Raw genomic sequence first — 15,681 nt, 5'->3', positions numbered from 1 at the left:
TATATTCAGACTTTCATTCCATATATATTCAGACTTTCATTCCATATATATTCAGACTTTCATTCCATATATATTCAGACTTTCATTCTATATATTCAGACTTTCATTATATATATATTCAGACTTTCATTCCTTATATTCAGACTTTCATTCTATATATATTCAGACTTTCATTCTATATATATTCAGACTTTCATTCTATATATATTCAGACTTTCATTCCATATATATTCAGACTTCATATTATAAATATAATTATTTCCTGAACGGCTTGCCATAATATATATATATATATATATATATATGTATATGTGTATATATGTATATGTGTATATATGTATATGTGTGTATATATGTGTATATATATGTATATATGTATATGTATGTATATGTATGTATATGTATATGTATGTATGTATATGTATATGTATGTATATGTATATATGTATATATATATATATATATATATATATATATATGTATATATATATATATGTATATATATATATATATATATATATATATATATATATATGTATATGTAGGTTGTAGGTGTATATGTAGGTTATTATTAGATGACAATTTTGCTATTTTGGATTGACTAAGAGTCTGTCAAGATTGAAAACCTCTCCTCTTAAGTGCTGTAAGCTCTATAAACAGCGTGGCAAAGATTAATCACAATTAACTAATTACACACTAAGATAACGTCCTTATCACAGCCTTATCAAAATATGTTTTTGTCTAATAATTGCCAAGAGTAAACCAACTTTGTAAAACATCATACATAAATAGGTGGTCTGGCAATGTGTACACCTCAGGCACACTAATTCAGTTTAACACAGGAAATGAGATATTCCCATTTATTGTAATTTGTCCATTCTGCCCATCCATCCCACCCCTTATCTCTCTACCTCTTAGTTTTTCACATTATTCTGTCTATTCAGTCCAGGCTTGTGTGATATTAGATGGAGTATCTCTGTTGGCTCTCTTGTCCATTTTCCTATAAATGGCTCATGGCAGTGTGCAATGTCACAAGAGAGAAAAAAGAAAGAAATAATAATAAAAAAAACACCATTGTTTTCCTTTAATCTTCTTATATTTGATAGAGCTACTTCAAAAGGATTTTCAGTGACTAATTTGATCCTCACCTCAGTTCCAGTAACTGGCATGTTGTAAAGATTAAAGACAAAGGAGAGAGAGACAGTGTCAGTGACATATCAGCTTTACACTACTGAGAACACAGAGTAAGCATACTCTGAATTAATGTACATGATTAGTGCACATTCTCACTTAAAATAATCTTATATATTCTAAATCTATTTTTTTAAAGTAGTACTGAGAGCATAGTGGTTCTTAACAGACAGAAGACTTCAAAATACACCTGTATGAAGATGATTCAGTAAACAACTAATCCGTTACCTATATATTTTCTATTATTTGTTTCAATATTTTCTTCCCATAATCTGGAGTATCAAAACTTTCTAGGTTCAATACAAGTTTAGATCAATCACCAGCATTTGTTAAATAATGTATACACAGAAGATAATTTAATTTCCATCTCTCTTTTATTTATTTATTTATTTTTTCATTTTATTTGATAAATACAGTAAGGCACTTAAACTAGAGGTAAACAGTGGCTGCATAATGTGAATCTATTATTTATTTATTTATTTATTTAAATAACTTTATTTAGTAAGTGATTATATCACACTACAGTCACTATAGTCACATTTAAACCAGTGTAAGTCTGGCTATACAAGCTAATGCACTTATGAAAAGTTGTATAATAATAATAATAATAATAATAATAATAATAATAACTGTATACTTTGGAAATTACCGTTATTTTACAAACCCTGTCAGTTGAGTTTAACTTGTATTTTTTTATGTAGAACGATCCTCAACAGCACCTCAAACTGCCCACATTTCCACAGGATAAATATTTGTTCACACACAATGTCTGAATTTTCAGCTTAAAAATCATGCATGGCAGGTTACTAAAACTAAACCATGCATCTCTGCAATACTGCAACATTGTATTGTCCTGATCTGTTCATTATTTTTCAAGTTAGGTTAATGTTTTAATTGTTTGAATGCTGTGGGGGGAAAGGCTGTCGTCTAGGTATCCAATTTTGTCTTCAGAGAATGATGAAAATTAACGGTCTAACTATGCCACGTTGTCATAATTGAGCAGCAGATACATCTGTGATTTCAATAAAATCAAATCAGTAGTGCCTATTGAACTGTAGCCTTGAGTAAGCTGCAATTTTAAACTCCCAAATGCTGAATTTCAAATAAAGCTGGTGAAATCCAGAGGTATAGAATGTGTGTTTCCCACCAACCTATTCAAGTAATAAAACTGCAAATTGCATGTAAATAAGCCAATTATGACAATAAGACACCCCCCCCCCCTTTGAATGTCTTAATACTGTCTAAACCAGTTATCTGCATACAGCAGTAATTTCAGAGGTCCTTTTAAAAGGACTTTCTCTTAAAACACCTCACTGCCTAGTCCTGAAGCAATTTGTAGGCTGTCAATATATATTTGGGTCCAAGACATACGAAGACAGAAAGGGAGAAAGAACAAGATCAAGTGAGTTGGAGAGACAGATGGATTTAGAGAAAGTGAAAGAGAGGAAATGGAGATGTCCTTAAAGCATCAATGTCTGACCTCGACGATCTGCTTTCAGTGCATGTTACATTCTAGACAAGTTGAGCACAAGGCATGACATAAACAAACTTCTCCGAGATTTAAATGAGTTGCCGCAAGTGTTTACAGTGTCAGTGAGTTGCACTGTGGGTTGCCAACTCATGTTCTGAAAGCAGACATAGCTGTTGCACCATGAATGCGTAGTCACATTTAAAATCAAGGCCATCATGACGAAACTTCCCTTTTTAAAGTCAAGGTAAATTGCTTTTCACATTCTATCTTATTTATGTAATTTCCCTATGAAACAGGATAGGTTGTTTGATGAGAATATAGAGCTGGGTTGATTTATCCATCTGCAATTGAGTGGATTGGAAACGTGTGTTAAATTGACCTCCAAAACTTTTATTATCATGTGACACTGAAAACTAGAGTAATGGGTGCTGAAAATTCAACTGTACCATCACAGGAATATTTTTTTTTATTATTATTTAAATATATTAAAATAGAAAACAGATATTTTAAATTGTAGTAATATTTCACAAAATTACTGTTTTAATACGTTTAATCAAATAAATACAAACTTAATATGAAAGACTTCATTTAACAACAACAACAATAATAATAATAATAATAATAATAATAATAATGTTTTATTCAAAAATGTTTATGCATTTGGCTAAACTTTATCTAAAGAACCCATGACCTTGGCTAGCACCATTCTGTACTGCCTGAGCTACAGGAACTCACATTAAGCAAGTAAATTGGATCAGTTTTGATTTCACGTCGACCTAAGAATACTCTTACATACCCAGTTGTTTGCGTTTGAAGGAAGTGCTTTTTGTGGTTTTTAAATTGAAAGCCCACCACGACAGATCGCTTTTAGCTCCGATGTTAAACTAACAGAGCTAAATCAATTGGTTCAATCTGTAGTCTTCAGTCAGCACTTGATTAATTGAGTGTGGCATGGAAGGCCAGGATAGGAACAAAAACATTCTGTTAGGGGCACCCTAAGAAACAGGATTGAAATCCAGCAATCCAGATCGACTAATGAGATGCATTTACTTCTCTTCCTATCCAGGGACTACAGAGGTCAAGTTGTTACGACTACAGTACCCAGATGGAAATTGCCTGGAGTGGACTTAAGGCATCTGCTGATTGTCTGCAGTTGGCCTTGCCCCCGACTCCAGTGCCAGCAGCCTCAGCTGTGTTTGTGTCGGAAGGCATGCACAGAGCAACACCACGGTATTGAGGTGCCTGTCTTCATGACCTCTGTGATTGTGATGATTGTAGAAGTTTTCAGAGTCATAGATGTCACTCAAAAGGTCAGTTTGCTGTGAGAAACATTGCTTTGACGTTGTATATGTGCTTTGATAAAAGTTGTTTTAACACTTAGCCACTTTCTTCCTTTTCACATTCTGCTTTTAAAAGATAACGGCAATAACATTGGTGTGCTCCATCTCTTGTTTATTCGCTGTTTATATCTTTATTTTTGTTCAGTTGGATTAAACTTGCATACTGTATGTGTTTTTATAGGTCTTTACTTGCTGTTTTTCAGTCACATGGTCTTAAAGAAAGCAATGGCTTAATGCTAGCCTACTTAATCCACAGGATGCCATTATGTATGATGGCTGAAAGCCATCTGAAGGGAAAGGGGTGGTGAATGCTATCTAATGTGCGGGATTTTCTTTAGATTAACTGTTTGTACATATGAGAGCTTAATCCTGCTTTTGCTGGGACAACAGGTGGCTTGAGCTGGTGATACAAAGCTGTATGTGTATTTATGCGTGCTTGTATAAGTGCTTATAGACCTTTTGCTTTGGTTTTCAAAAACAGGGATTTATCAAAACAAGCAGCTGATAATGATTGATTCTTGTGGTAAATTATATTCTATGACTGAACTAGGTTTAATAACTAAATAACCAAATGTACCGTACCATACCTTCTTGTTTTTCAAAATTATTTTCACAAAAAAGTTAAACTGTTGCACTATACAACTCTGAAAATTTGCAATAATAGATTTTTATTTCCCAATGTTTTATTTATAATCTTTAATCTAAGACTTCAATGCAAAGTCTACATTTTTCTTCTCCACTGTGGGATTCAAAGCTGCATGATGGCAGAGCCATGCTGATCAGAATCCACATACTACATTTGTATAGTAAGTGTTAAAAAGAGAGTGACAAAAACAAGCTGGCGGGCAAGAAAAGTGAAAAATTAAAGGCATGATGCTGTGATTCAAACACTGCATTCACCACTCAGCTTTTTGCATGGTATTGTGTATATATAAAACCTTTTGGCATATTTTTTGAGGTTGAACTTATTTTAACTTGCGGCACACTTTTAGAATGCAAAATGTGAGATTTGATCAAAAAGGCTCAAAATGATGGAGAAGTCCTCAATTATTGAGCTAACGCATATATTAGGATGGTTTCCATTTATTTGAACTAATATTGATATCAAAAAAGGCCCTTCTGCATACCATCATCATGTTTACTTTATACTTCAGCATGACCTAGATCTGAATATTACATGTGGAAGTCCCTTTAGAGAAGGATTCAGAGTAATAGCTCTCATTCTATCCCTTCCTCTCTCTTTCGGCTTTTCCTTCCATTTCTTCTTTCACAATCTCCAAATCAGATTACTGATGACATATGCTGCAGCCATTAAGGTCACACACACGGCCCGAGGGCCCGTATGCCACCAGAACAGCCGTCTGGAGAACAAGTGTGCACGCTCACACACACAAGAGAGCACACATCCTCCCATCTGCTTGAACATGTTCAGTCAATAAGAAAAGCATTACGCTCCTTGATTTACATCAAACTGCTGAGGGAAAGTATTATGAAGGAAGAATAGATCAAAAAGAATTATATTTTTTTGATGATAAGTCCTTGTTTTGACTAACAGGACTAGGTTTACTCATAATGCCGGTGGATAAGAGTTTCCAGATTAAGATTTGTATGGTCTGGCAATTGAATAAGTAGCTTTGGAGCATTACTAGGAAGCCGCCTGGAAGTTTTTATGTTAGTTTGTGTATAATGTGCATCATCTCACATCAAGTAGTACATTACCAAAACATTACTTAAACTGTACATTACCATTCTTAAGTCTGGGGTCCTTATAATATTTTGTTTTATAATTGTATTTTTTTTTTTTTTTTTTTTTTTTTTTAAAGATAACAAGAAAACAAAACAACACTATTTTTTTCTCAAATCGACTGTGGACTTTAGAAACCCAGGTGTTATGAAGCAATTGCCAATTTACTTTAATAAACTGAAAAATGTATGTCTGTCGCATGTAAAACAGCAAAACAAATGTCTTTGACATTGTACAGTCTGTCACAGAACAAAAATTGGAAACATCAAAGTGACAAAATAGCCATCGATGCTGGATGCCCTATATACCATGTTAAGGAGTCCTTGAGGGTCTGTCTGTGTTGGCAGCAACAACAGGAAAGGATCGTTTGCATAGGTTATAATTATACCACATTTCATAAACAGCACTTCTCTGTCACTACTAGTTGCAAATTGCATGGAAGCAGAGAATGGTGATCATTATCATGTTTGATATGTGTGTGTGTATTGCAGACAGATTGACTGGAAAAAGCATTGCCTGTCAGAGCATATTACACAAGTGTGACAGACAAAGGAAGAAACAGCCACTGCATGCCATTGTTAAATATAAATAAATAAATAAAACACCTTATTATTGCTGTTATTATGTTAATAATAACAAATGATTTAACATTTAATTGGTTTTGGTTATTGTTGTTATTGCTGTTATTATGGTATTTCCTATTTTTTTCTGACAGACTGTGCAATGTCAAGGCCAAGGCTAATAATATTTTAGTTTAGTTTACTTAGTTCACTTATTTACTTTATACTCATGCACCCTCAAATAACCCTTTGATTCACACTTGTGGTAATTTAATCATGACGCATTAAAAATTGTCATGCTTCACACAACATCATTGTGACACATATCTTGTGACGTGATTTAGGATGCTTGAATGTATTTAACTTAATGCAGGTACAAATAAGATTTGATAGCTGTAGCGAAGGGTGAGATTTTCAACACTTAATGGCTCATATTTATCACAAGTTATTTTGTGTCTTTAAAATACTTAATATAGTTTATATATGTGTGTGTGTGTGTGTGTGTGTGTGTGTGTGTGTGTATATATATATATATATATATATATATATATGTATATATATATATATATATATTAAATGTTTTTTTTTATTATTATTATTTTTTTATTTATTTACTTTTTTGGGGTTTGACTGTTACTATCACTTAATAAGTTACAACCGAGTTTCATTGCATGTAAAAGAGCAGCCTGGACAATCATCTTCTTTTACATGTCATATGATAAAAAGAAATCCTACAGGTTTAGAAGAACATGAGGATGAATAAAAGTTCAGATTTTTATTTTTGGTTGACCTATTCCTTCAATGTGTGTGACGAAAAAAAAATAGCTTCCTGAAATTCCACAGACACCACAATACCTGCGATACTGCCAATCACCATAGTGACTGAAGAACAACCAGCATTACTATCACATTTATTTTGAGGTGCGTACCAAAATAATAGGCAGCTATTCCAACATTTGCTTAACCCTGACTAAGGACATGTCTCGGCTTCTGCAGCAATTGTTTGAGGATGAGAACAAGTGAGACATTACACAAGATTGATGCTTGTCATAGTGCATATATTTGTTTTAGCCTCTTCTGTGTATGTGTATGCGTGTCTGTGTTTGTGTATATAAGAAGGGATAACAATTGTGTGTGACTATGAGAGTCGCCCATGTCAGCAGTAATGAGGGATATTGTTTGCTGCCGTCTGTCACCTAATTAGAGTGACAAGGCCACCAGGGAGGGCCTTACAGAGAGGCAATGAGGAGGAACAGCGTGGGAACACGATAAACATAGACAAAATGCCAAAACCGCAGGGCCACATCTCACCTGCTATACCCAGCTCATTCCTCCCAATTCCCTACTCTGAGTAGACAGAGACGGCCCAGAAACGACAGACAGTGACAGAACTGCAGCCATCAGCATCCATCTGACCACCACCTCCGCTGCTAATCAGTCAACAACCAGAAAGGTAACTGCAAACACTTATTAGAAACAGCCAGCTGATATTATAACCTTCAGACATGGTAATGGTATGGCGGTAATGGGTTTTGGGTACATCATCAATTGCCCCCACTTCTGCCTTTTATTTGGGTAACCCCAGTGCTGCCGTCACATATCTCAGCATATCTTCTCGACAAAAGTACAAGTCGTCCTGATGCAAACCATCACTACAGAGTCTATCCCAAGTCCACGAGAAACACACAGACTATTAAGCGCGAATCCATATTTATTACCTTTAAACCCCAGTTTTATCCGATCTTAGCTGAAGGAAAGGAGAGCGTCATCTAACATCCCTAACAGTGCATTATGTTCAGCTCGGTTTTATTGATTCTCATCATAGGTGCTTTTCTTCATTCATTTAATGGCTCTCTGTGGGAGGGCTTCATCATAATCAGCTTTTGATTAGAGAATCAATCAAACAATGGCACCGACTACAGCATTCTGGAGGTACTTTGTATAATAGGTTCGGAGGAGCCACCCCAGGCCGCACGGTGGAGATTTATTTGGCTGTAAAGTGTGAGTGACGGCGTCGCCGTGACTGAGCAATGCTCTTGTCCCTGTATTGTAAACACAGACATCTCAAACGGCTCCGATTGACAGAGTTGGCTCCTGGGGAGAGGGAGGAATACGACGCGTACCTTTAATCTCTAGTGGTGTCAAACTGCCTGCCTCTTCAAGAAACCATAATCCCATGCTTAGCGGGAGCCCTAAACGCAGATTTCAAACACCTGTGTTCAGACAATAAACCAAAAGGTGTAGAGAAATGTGAATTTATGGAGAGGAGATAAACATCACACTTTCATGATGTGTCAAGATGAAGTCTGGGGAGATGAAGTGAAGTGTAATATCTGTTCCTTTACCTTTTATTCTCTCAGCACCGCCTACAATATCTTCAGCCTCATTCAAGTACCAATCAGGGAGCTGCTCGGCAATATCGCTCAATGGCCCCACTTCATCCTGTTTGTTTTTTCTCCTCCCTTTTTATCGTTCTCAGTACCACTTAGTTGTGAACTAAAAGGAATGCCCCTTCTCGGCAGCCCTGACTACTCTCAGTAAACCAAAGCAGTCTAAATCCTAAATAATAATAATAAAATACGGTATGACGGGATGTCAAAACACAAGCGTGTCTGAAAGGAAAAGGAACTGACATTCATTTCCAATTCCTTTTGGCTGCCCTGACAGAGCATTTCTCAGAAAGACAAATGAAGAAAGCCCCCCGCCTGCCACTTTAAAGATATTACATGGGCCCACTCACATCAATCTCTCTCTCATACATCTGAATCCTCCCTTCTGAGCCCCTCCTCCGTACTGTAGTCAGAGTTTCTCATTTCTTATGCCTGGCTTCTGTTCGGTGCACTCCCCTGTGTTTCCTGCTGTCTCGCTTTACTTCTCTCATGAGGCATGGAAGTAGATGCTTTTTCATACATTCAGGGATAATATATGAAAATGCAGGACAGGTGGTGTATAGGCTTGTGTGTGCATGAGTGTTCCTCTAGGACCTTTTTCTAAAGGTGTGCTTTTGTACTTTTCTCTGTGTACTTTTGGACTTATGCACATTTGGTTTCTGGAGGTCTGGGCTGGAAATGTAAACATTCTTGGTTCCAATCCAGGGGTGGGGTGACACATCTTAAATGTATCTACTGCCCTTTTACCAATGTGCCCTCATCCAAGGTACTTTGCCCCAGGTTGCTCTCTATACTCTTTAACTGGCCAAATCTGGCCCATCAGTCATTTTGTACGGCTCTCCTCTGATACACCATACAGCAGGATAGTTAGCCAAAAATGAAAATGATGTTATTATTCATTCATCCTCATTTAATTCCAAACATGTTTGACTGACTTTGGCCCAAAAAAGAGACTTAAAACTTCAGTTGTACTAGTTTCACAGGTTGAAAGAAATAGAAAGAAAGGGCAAGGGAAAGAAAAAAAAAAGAAAAACAGAATAGGAAGAGAAAAGGAAGATGAAAGAAAGAAAGAGCAAAAAGAAAACAGTAATGCTAAAATAAAAAAACAAAGAAGACAAGGGGGAAAATGGGGAAAGACCGCTAAAAAAGGATAATGGAAAGGAACAAACATAAGTAAAAACAGAGAAAAGGGGAATGGTAAGATTAAAGTAAAAGAAAATAAAGAAAAAGGCAAAAGGGAAGAAAATCAGAAAAATTACATGTAACCATTTTGAGGCCTAAGCCAATTAAAGTGTGATTTTTTTTTTATAAGCTAATACTGTGTACAAGTGATACTCTAAACAAAACCACGTCACCACATCAAGGAGCCATTCGGCATGCTCCGCTTTTATTTATGGCAGCTTTTCACATCTGTACTTCACAGGAGATTTTCTTAATGATATTTTTGCTTTCTATTGTGTGAATTCATGTTTAGCATTCACAGGTGTGTTCATGTAATCTTAAAATCTGTGCTAGTATAGCCACGCTTCTGGGTGCAGTGCTACTACTACGTGAGGGGCTCAGGCAGAGTGTAAATTGGATCCAGAACACTTAATAGAAGCCATCACAGAGCTCGGCTCTACGAGCGATGTGATCAGTAGAATATCAAGCAGAATATGGCGGGTGCGATATTGAGGTGGCCATGTGCGGAACAATGACACATGATTTCCTTTGGCGTGACTCCCACTATTTCCTGCGTAACACAGAGTCGCTACTAGTCCACTATGTTTTGATTGACTTGGATGGAAGAGGAAGCTATCAATAATTAAGTTTAGCTGAGGGTGAGTGAGATATTACACATCATGGTTTATTCTCCTCAGGCACGAAATGGTCAGGACTGCAATATTGATCTGACTAGCTGATAATCCAAAATGCATTTGTGTAAAGTTTGAGCCCTACATCAGTTGCATCTGCAAGAGCTCTTTACTTTCCAGCTATAGGCTATAGCCAGTCTTACTTCATTTTTCATTCCTTTGCAAAGTAGATGCTGTGAAATCCTCCATGCAACCAATTACATGAATCTCACCTTGAGTTAAGTTACAACCAGTGGCTAAATACCAGACCTCAGCTCTTATTCAAATGCAATACGCTTTTCTTTCGACTTTTCTTTCTTGCATTCTTTCTCAATCAACTACCCGCAGAGGGTGGCCCTTAACATTTTGCATCTAGATTAAAGTTTAAAGTCAGCATCATGCAAATAAAAGGGCCTTTGTTGACCTTGGTCATGAAGGTCTTTCTTAAATAAGCATGCACACCTTGCAGCTATGCCTGTCTTTTCATATTAGTCAAATTACCTGAAATGAAAATCCTTGATGGCTATTGTGTGTGTCTGTGTGTGTGTGTGTGTGTGTGTGTGTGTGTGTGTGTGTGTGTGTGTGTGTGTGTGTGTGTGTGTGTTTGTGTGTGTGTGTGTGTTTGTGTGTGGATTATGTGTAGTGAGTCACCACTTGCCAATGATTATAGATAGCTTGGCTGACAGATGTAGCTCTCTTAACCTGTTCTTTTCTGGTTTCTTTTGAAGTGGTGGAAAACTGCTGGGGAGGATGGAAAGACAAAAAGACTGCATATGTTTGTGTGTATGATTGAAAGAGAGAACTTTTATAAGAAAGTAATGAGTGTCTTTTATCCTTCAGAGACCCAGTGTAACAGAATTAGGTTTGTTTGAAACAAGTAATTAATAACTAATTTTCACTAAATATGGGTAAACAGTAGCTGACACTCCGAAATATATTCTAAATAAAAATGTGCATATTAACTGTTATAGTTTGAAAAAGTCACACAATTCAGCAAGTCAGCTGACAATTTTCAAATCAGTGTGTATTTTTAAAAAGCCTGACAGCCACCAATTAAAGGCCTTATTGTCAGTAGGGACATCTCTACTACTGGAACTCTCTCCAGGTTTTAATAACACAATCTGGTCTGTGAGTCCTCTGTTCCGTCATATTAATGTGTGTCATTTGTCACTGTGGCATGAGCAGACGGCAGTTTGTCTGCTGAACACATGTAAATATTAAAAAGGGCACCATACAAATGTTATGAAAGAGACAAGATGTGCCATATATACTGTTGGTAGAAAGCGGGTAAAGCAAGTGCAGATGAGAAGCTGTGTTATTTAAAGTCTTTTAAAGGCACTGATGAGGCTAAAGCCATTTTGCACCTTTTTGCAAAAAAGCGATGTTAGTTGTTAAAACCTGTGTTTTTGGATGCTAAACGAAGTGAATCACTATCTTGCCAAAATGAAGAGAGGAGTGCTAACACAAACATGCACACACACAAACTGCAAATTGACTCTAGAAAAAGCAGCAGAAGTAAGCATCTTGAGCGGAAGTACGGTAAGAAGCGCAGATGCACATGTTCTCTGACTGCAGCATAATGAGGTACTGCGGGGCGTCGATTTCACTTACAGCACTCAAGATGTCAGGAATTAAAAATGCATGTCCTCTTAACGAGGAAACAGTTCTAATTAAGTGAGAGTAATTCTGCGTTATTTCTCTGAAATAGAAACATGAATACTTAATGACTGGCGTAGTAGTGTTTAATACCTCATGTTAGCTGCCATATGTCTTACAGGTGCTTTCTAATGTTTTTGCTTGTACACTAACAAAATAAAAAAAAAGGATTCAGAAATAATATGTAGTGGGGTAAGTTCCAAGTGTTTATGCTAAAAACAGCATGTTATCCCTGATATATGGTCTTTTTTTAAAAGAGCTGGAAAAAAATCCTATTGGCATGTAAACACTAGTCACCAACAGTCTTCCATGCAAACATGCCTCTTTTCCAATTAATTGAGACTCATTATAGAATGTGGTGGTATTACTGAGCTCAAAAGGCAGGAGGTAAATGAAAGTTTATTCAAAAGGAGGCATTTTTGATCATTGAAGTAGAATTTGTACCCCAACTGAATGTCTGTGTAGTGTGGGCCATATGCAAATTTGTTAGATGCTTGACAGATATTCAGATGTATAATAATTAACCATAAGTTACCATTTATTACATGATTATAGTATTTTTTTATTCCTTTACTAGAAATAAAATAAAATAAATAAATAAATAAATAAATAAATAAAATTTAATTAATAAATATACCTTGTTTGTGATACAACATTTTGCTCAGTGGGGATTGTATATGATAATATATATATATATATATATATATATATATATATATATATATATATATATATATATATATATATATATATAAATATATATATATATATATATATATATATATACTGTATATATAAATGTGGCCTTGCATCCATCTATTGCCTTGCACATGCAAAATGCATTCAGATCGGGACCGCAAAAGCCCCATTTTTGCCAGCATGTTGCACCATTACCACATTTGCATAACTCCTTTAGTAAATTATTGGGTGCTAAACCAATGCAGACATCTGGAAAAATCTCCTGCTACCTTAAGCGCTGTCATAATGACACCTGAACACTGTTACGTTTGTGACTCCCATAGCACTCACTCCATGTATGAACAGGTTTAAATGTCAGAGACTTCTCACTGTCAGCTAACTACGAATCTTAAATATAAGTGGAGAAATGTTGTCAGATTTAAATCCAGGTCTTGTACATGAATTTTGTCAGATATTAAAGAGATCTTTGGATGGACCGACTATATCCCAAAGGAGTTATACATGTAAGCACAGGAGGGTGTTAATTTAATTGCATCAGTCTCAAAAGCTGATCTACTTGATACTTAAAGTTTTGTGGGAAAGGACCCTGGGAGTCTAAGAAGCTTGAGCCCTCATTCTGCCAAATCTGTTTTCCTTCATAATGACTCACAATGATTACATGTTAACTTATATATGATGTTAAATGAGGAAAAAGGCTTTATCTTAAGTTGAGTGTCTAAGGTGGGAGTTAATGTCATATAGTTAAACATAGTGCAAACTCTGACAGAATGTTATAAAAATAGACTGATGTAAACTGTCTGTATTCTGTTCTTCAAAAACAAAGTGACAAATTGAAGATTAGATTAAACACTCATCTAGTGAATCACATTACCATTAACTGCCAATTAGTGTTAGCAGCAAAATGGTGGAAAGCTGTACTCTTTGACATCTTTTTCATTTATTAAATTTTCTTTATATATATATATATATATATATATATATATATATATATATATATTTATTTATTTATTTATTTATTTATTTATTTATTTATTTATTTTTTTCCTGTGGCATATTAATCTTTTCTTCTGCATTTATTCTTTTTGGACAACCATTTTTTTTTCCTTTTTTTTTTTTTAGTCGACTGTTTTTGAGTAAATTTAGATCATGAATTTAAATGATGTACTTTTTCTTTCAGTGATTTTTGAGGGATTTACTTTTATGTACTCGCCAGCTTGATTGAACATTATTTTAGTAGAGCTAAATAATTAACTGATTATTAAATTATGAAAGTAAATAAGTGTATGAATTTTGATCGTTTATCTGGAATTGCTTACATATTTGATTTAGTGTTTATTTTGTTAACAAAACTATGACGAAAAATGTTTGTCATGTTTTTTCCATGACTGAAATGAGATGATGATGAGACGACAATAAGGTCGATAAATGATAACTGTGACTATATCGACATGCAATATTATTGACAATAATAGATTAGACTCAAATGTATAAAAAAAAAAAAAAAACATTTTATGTATCATAAAAAAAAGGAGACAAAACATTGTTGTGGACTGCTGTCCAGTATGTATCCAGCCCAGATGGTGGATTAGCACCTAGAAAGGACCTCTACAGCCCTGAAAGACAGCGGAGACCAGGACTACAGCCCCAGATACAGATCCCCTGTAAAGACCTTGTCTCAGACGACCACCGGGACAAGACCACAGGAAACAGATGACTCTTCTGCACAATCTGACTTTGCTGCAGCCTGGAATTGAACTGCTGGTTTCGTCTGGTCAGAGGAGAACTGGCCCCCCGACTGAGCCTGGTTTCTCCCAAGGTTTTTTTCTCCATTCTGTCACTGATGGAGTTTTGGTTCCTTGCCGCTGTCGCCTCTGGCTGCTTAGCTGGGGACACTTCATTTACAGCGATATTGTTGACTTGATTGCAAATTATTGCACAGATACCATTTAAACTGAACTGAGCTGCATGAAGACATCACTGAATTCAATGATGAACTGCCTTTAAACTGTCATTTTGCATTATTGACACACTGTTTTCCTAATTAATGTTGTTCAGTTGCTTTGACGCAATCTTTTTTGTTAAAAGCGCTATATAAATAAAGATGACTTGACTTGACTTGACTGTACATGCTGTACACCTCTACTACGTGAGCTTTCATGTGTGCAGTTGCCAGATATCAATAATTCAAATCCCCAAATCAGAGCTTCCCTTCTGAGGTAACTTGGACCAAGTCCATTAGTGGTTGCTATGGGGAATGCCACACTTCATCCTCTTCTTTGTCTTCAGGAGCTGTTTTGTTTGAAGCGAGCATTTTGATAAGAACACTGTTCTTTCTTTCACATAATGGCGTAATAACAAAATTGCGTTACGGTGCTCTGCCTTTGTTTAGCCTTGCATCATTATGAAGTTACTGTGGTGGTACTGTGGTGGTATATATATATATATATATATATATATATATATATATATATATATATATATATATATATTTTTTATGTAGATAATTTTCATTACTAAAACATCTAATTGCCAGATTTCCAGTGTCCTACGTATAATTGATTTGTCTGGACAAATAATAATGTTTAATGTATTTTTTCTTAGTTTCACACTCTAGCGAGTTAAGGTCTTTTGTCTTTGTAGGGCAAAATAGATTCCAGCATACTAGATATGCTAATATTGAAGAGATTAGTGAATTTAGATATGAAATGATGCCCCCTGTTGAAAGGACGCTAGCTTGCTATCTCTCAATGGTAGAAACATCTTTTCTTAAGACTCCCTCTTTGCCATTTTAATTCCTT

The sequence above is a fragment of the Cyprinus carpio genome, chromosome A14, assembly GCF_018340385.1.
Source record: "Cyprinus carpio isolate SPL01 chromosome A14, ASM1834038v1, whole genome shotgun sequence".
Lineage (NCBI taxonomy): Eukaryota > Metazoa > Chordata > Actinopteri > Cypriniformes > Cyprinidae > Cyprinus > Cyprinus carpio.
This window is presented reverse-complemented; position numbering follows the sequence as displayed.